At 35.0% G+C, this 12,496-nt stretch overlaps 1 protein-coding gene across 1 annotated transcript in view; it reads left to right on the top strand.

Annotated features, from left to right (window-relative positions):
* The window catches only part of LOC134213167 (uncharacterized), a 173,479-nt gene that overhangs the window by 28,140 nt on the left and 132,843 nt on the right, over positions 1 to 12,496 (top strand). The gene's annotated exons all lie outside the window — the stretch shown is intronic.

Here is a 12,496-nt window from a genome sequence, read left to right as displayed (position 1 = left end):
AAGAAATAAGAAATAAGAAATAAGAAATAAGAAATAAGAAATAAGAAATAAGAAATAAGAAATAAGAAATAAGAAATAAGAAATAAGAAATAAGAAATAAGAAATAAGAAATAAGAAATAAGAAATAAGAAATAAGAAATAAGAAATAAGAAAAATAAGAAATAAGAAATAAGAAATAAGAAATAAGAAATAAGAAATAAGAAATAAGAAATAAGAAATAAGAAAAATAAGAAATAAGAAATAAGAAATAAGAAAAATAAGAAATAAGAAATAAGAAATAAGAAATAAGAAATAAGAAATAAGAAATAAGAAATAAGAAATAAGAAATAAGAAATAAGAAATAAGAAATAAGAAATAAGAAATAAGAAATAAGAAATAAGAAATAAGAAATAAGAAATAAGAAATAAGAAATAAGAAATAAGAAATAAGAAATAAGAAATAAGAAATAAGAAATAAGAAATAAGAAATAAGAAATAAGAAATAAGAAATAAGAAATAAGAAATAAGAAATAAGAAATAAGAAATAAGAAATAAGAAATAAGAAATAAGAAATAAGAAATAAGAAATAAGAAATAAGAAATAAGAAATAAGAAATAAGAAATAAGAAATAAGAAATAAGAAATAAGAAATAAGAAATAAGAAATAAGAAATAAGAAATAAGAAATAAGAAATAAGAAATAAGAAATAAGAAATAAGAAATAAGAAATAAGAAATAAGAAATAAGAAATAAGAAATAAGAAATAAGAAATAAGAAATAAGAAATAAGAAATAAGAAATAAGAAATAAGAAATAAGAAATAAGAAATAAGAAATAAGAAATAAGAAATAAGAAATAAGAAATAAGAAATAAGAAATAAGAAATAAGAAATAAGAAATAAGAAATAAGAAATAAGAAACAAGAAACAAGAAACGAGAAACGAGAAACGAGAAACGAGAAACGAGAAACGAGAAACGAGAAACGAGAAACGAGAAACGAGAAACGAGAAACGAGAAACGAGAAACGAGAAACGAGAAACGAGAAACGAGAAACGAGAAACGAGAAACGAGAAACGAGAAACGAGAAACGAGAAACGAGAAACGAGAAACGAGAAACGAGAAACGAGAAACGAGAAACGAGAAACGAGAAACGAGAAACGAAAAACGAGAAGCGAGAAACTAGAAACGAGAAACTAGAAACGAGAAACAAACGAGAAACGAGAAACGAGAAACGAGAAACGAGAAATTTCGGAGACGAGCTAGCCTAGGGCTGGGATTAGTATCCATTCATATGCAAAAGCAGTAGTATACCTGGCAACGTATTTACAATCACGATAGGAAGCGAAGGCATGCTAGTTCAACATCTACTAGTGAAGATGAATGGAGCCTATTTCAATAAAAAAATTATGTATACAGGGGGACTGTTCCGTTTTTCCAACATATATGCATCTCAGCGCAAAACAAAGAAATACAGCACCAAACTCTTCGCTTCTTTTTAACACGCTCACTGGTGATAAAAAATCACAAAAATAAAAACAAACCAAATTCCTTTTCAGCTTTTCATTGCTTCGTTTTTGATGGGATGGAAATAGGAACTATGGAGTGGAGTGCCGAACCGTTCCCCTATGTATCCATTAATTTTCTTACGAACTGTTCAAAGCAGAACAAAGTAACCAGGATCTTGCAAATGTTCTGCGCCCAAAACACGTTAAATGAGAAATAATTAATGAAAGGCAGGCAAAACTCACGCTCAAATGAATCATGAGTTGTTACGCATCCAACTCAGCATCTAAAAAAATGGTGTCAGGCCATTTGGCCGATAAGTTAAAAAATTTGACCTCAGATTACGAGTAGTGAATAGTGAGTAATGAAGTAGAAGTAGAAGTGAAGGAAGGAAGTGAGAAGTGAAATGTGAAAAGAGAAAAATGAACTGACAACTGAGAACAGAGAACTTCTTCCTTCTTCTTTATTCCTTCTTCATTCTCTCACCTTCTTTCTTCTTCCTTCTTTTTTCTTCTTTCTTCATTCTTCCTTCATCCTTCTTCCATCTTTCTTCTTCTTTCTACCTTCTTCCTTCTTCTTTCTTCCTAATTGCTACTTCTCCTTTCCTTCTCCTTTCTTTCTTCCTTTCCTCTTCCTTCATCCTTCTTTTGTTTGCTTTCTTCCTTCCTCCTTTTCCTTTTTTCTTTTTTCCTTTTCTCTTTTCCTTTTTCTCTTTTCCTTTTTCCTTCTTGCTTTTTTATATTTTCTTCATTCAGATTTCCACTACAAACCCTTCTTACTTCTCAATACTCACTTCACACACATAATAAGGAAACGTATTTCAACTTTTTGGCCAAATAACCCTTTCGGTCAAATGGCATTCGGGCAAACGGCATTCGACCAAATGACCCTAAACCTAAAAAATGGCTAAGTTGAATCATCCATTCAAATCGTCCCAGGTTTTCTTTGGTTTTCATTTGTTAAAAACAGTGAGTTGTCGTTTGTCGCATAAATCAATGCATTGCATGTGTAAACAATAAATTGGGCCAAAACGGAGTTTAAACGTTTTTCAGAGCGAAATATGTGTTTGACGAAAGAGTTAAATGATGCGATTCGGCATGACAAACTCACGCTTGATGCATACCTTTCAAAATTGCAAACGAGTTCGATCGCGTGATGATTGAGATTAGAACCAACACTGATGAGAGATAAGAAATGCGAAGAGAAAAATAAAAAAAGAATTGATAATTGAGAAATAAAATTAAGATTGAGAAACGAGAAATTAGAAATGAAAAGTTCACATTAGAAATCATAAACGAAAAATTAGAAATATGAAAAATGAATAATGATTAATGAGAAACGAGAGACGAGGAATAAGAATTGAGAAAATGGGGAATGGATAATGGGAAATGAGAAATAAGCGAAGTGCAATGAAAAATGAAAAATCAGAAATGTGATTTGAAGAATGAGAATAAGAAAAAAGAAATAAGAAATGAGAAATAAGAGAATTATTTCTGTACTATTTGTTTTTATTACAGCTTCTGTTCAAACTTTATTCGCATGAATTTGGTGGAATTATTCAGCTACAACATAATATTTTGACTCTTTATCTGATTCGTTATATCCTTGCAAGTTCATAAAACTTTTATTCAGTAAAGCATACCCAGGTTACCAATAAGCATTAAAGTAAGCACTATATCAGCATTATATTTGCATTCTCAAAGCAATCATGAGAGGTATAGTCTCATAACAGCATTTGGAATGCACAATGTTGTTTTTCGTTAAGTACAATGACACAGTTACATTAGTGCCACTTTAAAGCCTGTAGTATTCATACGTCGAACGTTTTCCAATGTGGAACCATATAGCGGGGACTATTTGTCCAATGAACTTACATTTGAGAATAGAAATAGGTACGTGCAGAATGGCTTTTTTTTTCCATTCTGACCACTGACAGGAGTACTTGTACATAGTTTATCTACATTTTATTATTCCATAGCACTATGTTCGATGAATGCATTAAAGCACCCGGGTATGACGTTTGTGGTGATTGCATTCTGAGATGAGTTAGATTAAGTTTTCAATATTCCTGAAGGGTCGTAATGTATGTCTTGGGCAAAATTATTTCTACTACCCACTACCCACTACCCACTACAACTACTGCATCGAGTGGCAAGAGCACGGGTTCGAATCCCGTTTGGAAAGAGTAAAAAATTGTGTTCTATTTGAATATGAAAATACAGTAACGATATAATATGAAAAAAAATATGTTCAAATAGAATTAGAAAAAATGCCAGCATTTCGGATGTTGAATAAATGCTACTCAGCAAAATTTCTTCTTTATCAATAAAGTAGGTTTAAGCGCTTAAGAAGATTTATATTTGGCCAAAACCTGCATTAAAATAGCATTAAAGGCGGCTATAGGGCTTATTGTCATTTAATGTGTTGCAGAAAAGGCGCATATAATGCCACTTAAATGCTTTATTTAATGCTTACTGGTTACCTGGGTAAGTTCTTTGACGAGATTATTTGTTGATAATAAGGCCGTTACAAATATTTAATTGACTTTTTGTCCTACTAGTCTCCGAAAGGTCAAGGGGGGGGGGGATAATAAAAAATAAATATTAAAATGAAAAAAATCAAAAAACTCCTCGGATTTGTTAAAGAATGTTTTGAAAATCCTCAAAATTATACGAATTTTATTTTGTTGCCCCCTCAAAATATCATTTTTTGGCAAAAAAAAAATCCGAGGGGGGGAAACAAAATGGATTTTAAATACTTATATCGGCCTAATAACGTATTAAGGTACACCGGGGCAAGTTGAAACGGTTTTTTTAAAGTTGAAATTCAAAGTGCTGTAACAAAAACAACCTTTGATATATTTTTAAATCCGTTTGCGCTGTTTGATAGTTCGGGCCACATATTATACATAAAAAATAAGCAACCTTGACAAACTTTTTGACGTAGGACTTACGTCTCTCTTTACTATACCGGGTGTCATTCCAAAATATTCAAATCGACCGCGTTACGCTGTGTTGAAAGATTTTAAACGTTAATAGCGTTCGTCTCAATGGACGAATTTCTGCGGTAAGCCCCTCAATCGACAGATTTCAAGTATGCCTTTCATGTCCATGCTTGATAAGACTCGAAAAACTTGTTTCAATAGGCATGAAACTGTTTTCAATGAAAAACATTGAGATCAAGGGAACCTATAAATATGGGTACCGCATAATTCTTGCATCATTCCATTACCACGTTCTGATTGGTGCAGACACCAGCGAATGAGCAGTCGCTGGGTCTGCCGAGAAGCCATAAAATAGCGCAACGCGATTTTTTCCTTTCATTCTGACCGGGACAAGCGAAGCAACCGCATCATCGATTGAACAGCACTCACACCTTTTAGCAGGGAATGAAGTCTGCACCGATCGCTTTTTCAGCTCGACACCATCGAAGCCACCTTCATCAGCCGAAACCTACAGACCCGACAAAGCAGCAATGCTGAGCAGATACCGGCAGCAGCAGCAGAGTCGAGCCGAGACCGGCCGGCATCGGTGATGAGCCGAGACAGGCTGAAGAAAAGCCACATGATGCAGCATGTATGTCCAAAAACAAACGGTTCTTCAGAGAGCCAATAATAGAGATCAATATAAAAGCATTCAATACCCTTCGGGATAGAAATTGTACTTGGGTGACAAATCCAATATTCTAGTGATAAAATTTTATGCGTGATTTTCATAAATAGCGTCAAAACTAACAGTGGGTAATTTTTCTGATTTAACCGCGAAGTGGACGAAGGACTTCGCTTGACCATGCCTTTAAAGATTCATAAGATGTTCAAATCTCTCACATAATCTTATTTGGATAAAGAAAACACCGATAACAGCTAAAACATTAATAAACTATCAATCGATTTTTCATCAAATGTTGGATTTTTTGGCATTGATCAAGAAATATCTAGATAAACATTGTTTGATACTGACCGCACACAAAGCGAACGTGACTGAATGATCGTCCCATGTTACCAATTCTAAATATCACCCAAAATCCCATGTCCGGGTGTTTCCTTTCATCCACCACTAACAATGTTGTCTCAGAAAAGAACACGTACTTCCCACCTGAACTGCAATTCTAAGCTCGCTTCCACGGCTTATTGGCCTGTATCAAGCGAGCAACAAGCGTAAAAAAGAAGAAGCCCTTCTCGAACGCGTTGATGATGATGACGTTTTGGCTGACAAAGAAGCGGGATACAAGACACTGGCTGATTGGCCCACCAATTGGGAAGCAGTAAAGATTCAAAATAAGGTATAAAAGAAAAGTGCATTCGCTCGCAGAGCATTCAGTCTTTTTTATACCACCACTAGAAATTCGCGGTTATTTGAAAAGATCGTTTTCTTACTTTTTGGACTTAGCAGAAGCAAACAGCCTTTTTCAAGGCTCTAAGAGTTAAAAATAATGTTCTCCTTCAGTCGCTATCGCACGGATTAGGAGGTCCTACATCCCCTGCTGGGCCAACTTGTGGCTTATTTCAGGCAGTCCTTCAGTGGGAAGGTTGCCACTGTCGAGGCTAATATTCCGTGACCGGACAGATACTTCCTGAATTGTTTTTGATGATTCTTGTTCGAGGTAGATTTGATTTCTGTGTCGGTTTGATGAGAAGATTTTGCCAAGGAATGGTATGCAACGCTGATTATTTATCCAAAATAGTTGATGTGAGAAATTTGGACATATTATGTATCTTAAAGGCATGGTCAAGTCAAGTCCTACGTCCACTTAGCGGTTATGTCACAGACATTACCCACTGTTCGTTTTTATAAATATTTTTTATATTCAAATTATTTTTTTATATGCACACTGCGTTATATTCATACGTAAGCTAATTTTGCCGTATTAATAACAAAATGTATGTATTCAGTGATACTCAAGAAGCTCGAGGTTGTAAAGATGACTATAATACAGGATTACAGGATTCGCATAAAAATCCTATGTAAGTTTTTGTCGATTTTGATTTTCTTTCAGAAATTAGCTTAAAATTTTCTCCTGTTTAAGAAAAACTGATAAAATAGTAGGCTTTGTTCTAAAAATTTGAAAACAAACAAGCAAACTATTTACTCGCATAAAAATCAAATTCCAGATTTTGATAGGTACTCTTTTAACACTCGGATTACTATTCAGGATGCTTCATTATTTGGTTCACTTGTATATTGCGCAGTTGATTAATTCGGTTGTGGCTTCTTCATAAATGCACATTAATTAACTAGCCACCATACTGCCGCTAACCGCAAGTCGAGCACATATGTATATGGACGCCATATACATGACCCTTTTTCATTCTAGTGGAGATTGTAGGAGGGTTGCATTCATGACGGAATGGGCGGAAATTTATTAAATTTATGTTCAGAAGTTTGCATGTTTTTTATAAATTTATGTTTTTCGAATGTATGTATTGACGGACCATGTTGAACTCTGGAAAAAAAAATACTTTCAATTGCGAGGGAGGCGTTTTGAATCGTTGTTTCAACTTTCCCCGCACCACGCATTTTTATTTGCCCCGATGAGTTGAACATGCAGAGCAATATCAAACAACCAAAATACAAAAATTAAAACGGGTCTTTCATCGATTTTTCATAATCATTGTGCTTATTCAACATTGAATGATTACCTATCGTGAAAATTTGATGAAAAAACACTTCCAAACATCGTTTTGAGGCCTGTTTCATTGGCACGTCAAATAGTTGGTTTGGATTTTGCAAAGGGCGAAAAATAAACAATGGTAGGGATTGCTTTTGAAAGCTGCAATCTTTCGGGAATGGCAGTCAGAAGGTGCGTTTAGGCGAGTAGTTTGTTGAAAAAAATTATCAGAGCATTCGGTCATTTCCTATCTGAATTACAGCTTCCGTTTCAACTTACCCCGCATTTCAACTTGCCCCGGTGTACCTTAATTGTCAAGGTCTCCAACATCTTCGTTCAAGCCTTCGTTGAAGGACGGTTGAAGTAAGTCTGTTCCACGACTTTCCTAAATCGGGTATCGAACTGCTGACCTTTGATTATCCGTCGGTTACTTTAACATTTGCGCCATCCTTAATTTGATAGTTTGTTCATTCAATACATAAGACACATAATCTCATTGCCAGGGTTTGCAGAAATCGCTATCAATAGATAACGAACAACGATAATAGAGAGGCAAAAACTGTTACGAATCATAACAAGTAATGGTAACAAATTTAACAAACTTGTATACTAGTGCGAAAAAACAGAATCGGATAGGCAGCTCTCACAGCAAAATAGTGATTCTCGCCAGGATGCATTTATTGGGGGGTGTTCTGAATTGTCAATATCCTCAACTCAGCCATCTTGGATTTTTGTATGGAATTTATGCCCGTTTGTTTACGTTTTGCACTGACAATGTATGTCGGATAACCTGTACTTAAAAAAATCTTGATTCTCGCTTTGTTTTCATTCCTTTCGTGTTGGTTATTACACAGCTGTGTCGAACAAGTTGAAATGCATCATCAGAGCCAGTGCTCCCCGCATTTGAAGCTTTCTAAAATAAATTTATCATAGGGTATAGCATCCCGAATCAGTTCTCTATCATGATAGCTTACGAAAAAAGTATCTCGCGGTATGCTACATATTAGGGTGGTTCAAAAAATCGATTTTGCTCCACAGTGCTCATCTGATTCTTTACCATGTTCTGAGTGATTTGGATTAAAACTGATTTAGCACAAGCCGTTTCAAGTTTGCATGCAAATTAGTATGGGGAAATTTATTTTTTCATTATACTGTTAATGACGTTTTAAGCGCAGGGTAAAAGAAAACCAACATAGCTAAATAAAAGGGATACTCAACAGCTTTCACTCAACGAAAACCGCATGTTGATTAATCGTCCCAATAATTAGTAATCGATTTTAAGACAGGTTGCGAATCATTAGTCATGATCGTTAAACTTCTTTGAGGGCATCACTGAAATGTGCAGTGCAACATAAGTAGCCTGAATTTGTGTGTGCTATCTTTCGCGCCACGAGCAGCAATGTAGCCTGTTGATGAGTTATGCCACGGTATAGTATAGTATGAGAAAACCACGGTATAGATTAAATTCGATTACTAATTATTGGAACGATTAATTTCACTGAGTGGAAGCTGCTCAGTATTCCTTTTAGCTATGTAGGTTTTCTTTTAACATGCGCTTGATGGGGAAGCGTCATTAACAGTATAATGAAAAAATAAATTTCCCCATACTAATTTGCATGCAAACTTGAAACGGCTTGTGCTAAATCAGTTTTAATCCAAATGAGCTCAAATTTTCAGAGGATACTCAGAACATGGTAAAGAATCAGTTGAGCACTGTGGAGCAAAATCGATTTTTTGAACCACCCTACTACATATCGTATATGTATATACAGAGATGATAAGTGAGAGACTTGTTCTTTCTCTTCAGGATTCAATCCCTGCTCATTACTAAGGGTCTGTCTCATTTGGAGAATTAAACTGGAATTAAACTTAAAAGTGACATTTCAATAATTATCAAATAACCCTGCTCGCAGAGCAAGATTACTTTTGACAGATATCGAATCATTTTGCATCGATGTCTTATTGGAATTGCTGGGTAGCACCAGCCATTCTTACGACCGGGTTATTTACTAATGTTCGAACTGTCACTTTGAGGTTTAATTCTCTGAATGAGACAGACCCTAAATATGAATATCACAGACAAACAGACGTAACACTTTTCATTTCAACATCGTTCACGTGTTTAACGGTTGATTTGGAATTCACCTGTGTTACGCGATTGTGCCAAGAGAGGCGCTAGTGTTCAATCGCTTTGACATTTGATTAGTGTATATGCTGCTGAATGTTTTATGTGTTGATGACGATGATGATGATGATTGATGATGAAGTAAGCGTTAGGAGCAAACGTCAAATAGGAAATAATCATGGTCGGCTGTGTTTCTCGCGATTCTGATAATAGATGGCAGTAGTGTTTTCTAAAAAAGGTATTACGATAATTTTTCGAACAATTTATATGAAGAGTTACGTCTGTTTGTCTGTGCGAATATAATAATTGGACTGCTGTTCACCAGGAAATTTGCCAAATTGTAGTGTGTTGAGGTGAAACTGTGAAATAAAATGATGACAGCTGCTCGTTGCTTTATTATTGAAACCAACCAATGTCAACCAATGTCAAGACGGTCATAAACGCCGGACAATGGGAAAAATGTGTTTAAAATTACTGCAATTATGTGTCATGTTATATCTGCTAATGTTTTTAGAAGTTATGCAAGACTAGATGGACGTTGTTCGTAGTCTCTGAATTATCAGTTGCGATTTGAATATAAAATGCTGAGATTATTTGACTGCCGCACCAACGATCAATTAGAATTTCCTCAAATCAGCTAGGCTAGATGTACCAGTTGTGGCTATAGCACCAGTTGTCGCACTAGTGCTTATATGCCGAATGGCCAATCAAATCACCGCAAACCAAGTTCATATCGATAAAGCATATTCATATGATACGGTAAAACCTTTGATCTCCTCCAAAACAAGCAAAGCATAGTTGTCAAAATTGATTTTGCTTAATTTTTGACGTCCTATGCACCAGTTGTCGCAATAGTTGTCACCTGGGTGCTGCGGATAGAGCCGCTTTTGTGCTCTCAAGCGAGTAGCGGGATATTTTGAAATCAATCCCATAAGCAAAATTATTTTGCAGTTTCTTGGCTGTCAAACATTTCCCGCTCTTCGAATTTCTCTTTCCATGCTGCATGAAGGCGCACAAATGCGCGAGACTCTACATGACTTTACGATGGTTTACATACATTACGGCTCCAATCAGCTGCTGAATCTCGTGAAATCTCGTAACGAGTGCATTTTAGTTGCATTCCTACTAATTTTCCACTCGAAATATAATGTGAACATATTTGTTAAAAAGAATGCAAAACTTAAACAAAGTTTATTTTTATTTTTTCCCCAAATAATAACAATACTTCTCAATATAAGATTAAAAACGAACATAACCACTAGAGGCCTGAATATTATATTATTATTATATATTATTCAGGCCTCTAATAACCACAATCTTCAATAACATTTTTTATTGTAGTTTTCAGAGCTGTTCAAAGCAGCAGGAAGTAAAACCTTTCGCTTGATAAATAAAGTCCACCCACCCTATCAACGATTGTTCACATAAGTTCCGGCTTTTCGCATATATAAACAAATCCAAGACTATCTGAACATTACAAAAATATTCCAAATCGATTACCCGTTTGCGAGCCAAATCAAAACAAAGGGAAGCTCAGTTTATTTTTAGTATGTCTTTAACTCGTAACTTTCAGTTCATTTTTACGCACAAAGATTGCTTTGATAAAAGCCCGCACTTATTTTAGCATTAGGTCTAACGTACAGATTGTGAGAAAAATACACAGCTTTACTAGCGTATCCTGGGCAGAAACCACGAACAGAATAACAAAACATGATATGGACTTGATTGATATAAGAGATAAAAGAACAGGCAACAATATCAAAAATTTGCACTGAAATATCTTTTAAATATCAAGATATGCTATGAAATACTACGAATAGGAACAAACTAATGGGACATGATATTGATCGTTTCTTACAAATAGAATTACTTGATCTTTTCATGATATTTTGGTGCAAAATTCTGATATTGTCTTCTGATCTTTTATCTCTTATATCAATCATGCCCATATCGCATTTTGTTATCTTATCAACATTTGATATTATTGATCTATTTTTGTCTACTCGGGATCGGATACCATCTAAATTAACAACTTAAAAAAATATTTGCTGATTCAGCATTTCAGCTTGTGGTTACATAAGTTGAACTATCTTAACAATCAACCCCACAAATGCAGCGAGTAAATAATTTTATCATAATTTACATTGACATGCAGTTTGGTAGATATATTTTAAGCACTGATTAAATCTAGACCAACATTTGAAAAGGGCGAAACAGCCAAAATTAATTTGTTCTGATTCTTCGTCTACATATATAGCTTTTTTTTCGCTCGTTTTGGTCGGTGTGCCGAGCTTGAAAGCTTAGGGATATACTTTTTCGCTCGTTTTGATCGTGTGACTTCAATTTGCCACCAAAGTCTTTGCAACATGTTACAAAATCAGAAAAATCACATGGTAATCAATATGCGTTAAACATGAGGAATTGAGAAAATTTAAATCGTGTAAAAATGAATTGTAACTTGTACTTGCCTCGAGTTCAAGTCAACAAACAACGAGCTTGTCATTGTTTATTGAGGGGTCTGTCTCATTTGGAGAATAAACTAAAATTAAACTTAAAAGTGACATAACCCTGCTCGCAGAGTAAGATTACTTTTGACAGATATCGAATCATTTTACATTGATATCTTATTGGAATTGCTGGGTAGCACCAGCCATTCTTATGACCGGGTAATTTTCCAATTTTTATCTTTTTAAGAAACTTTTATCTTCATGAAAAAGAAAAGAAGAAAGAAGTATAAAAAGAATGCAGAACGTTTTTTCAGGAAAGAAGGAAGAATAGAAAAGAGAAAACATATGAAATAAGGTAGGAGGAAGAAGAATAAACAAGAAGGTATAATAATAATTCCACACCGATTTTTTAAGTTGAAATACAATTGTTACATAATTATATAACTACTAGTTACTGGTATTAATAATATTTCCTTACATTTCTGGAACGCCCTAATTCGGAGGCGTTCACAACCCGTTTAATTAATTTAGGCTTCTTTGCTCACTGTTTACTGTACCACCAGGATTTGTGTTGCACAAGCGGATTTTACGTTCAGTGCCACAGTATGGAAAACTCATTGTATTTTATTATGAGCGTTTAACCGCCTTGGATACAAGCCATTGGACTGCAATGGGTGGGGCTGTGCTCCGGTCGGCCATCAACAACCAGAAGCAACAGCATAAATCCGGCTTCCCTGTACAGCCAAGAGATCTTAGTGGCGTTGATGGGGCTTGCAAATATCGAACAGTATCTTGTGTTTGGCGTGGAATGAGTCATGCTTCTGGCAGACGTCGTTCCCG

This window comes from Armigeres subalbatus, chromosome 2, assembly GCF_024139115.2.
Source record: "Armigeres subalbatus isolate Guangzhou_Male chromosome 2, GZ_Asu_2, whole genome shotgun sequence".
NCBI lineage: Eukaryota > Metazoa > Arthropoda > Insecta > Diptera > Culicidae > Armigeres > Armigeres subalbatus.
This window is presented reverse-complemented; position numbering and strand designations above follow the sequence as displayed.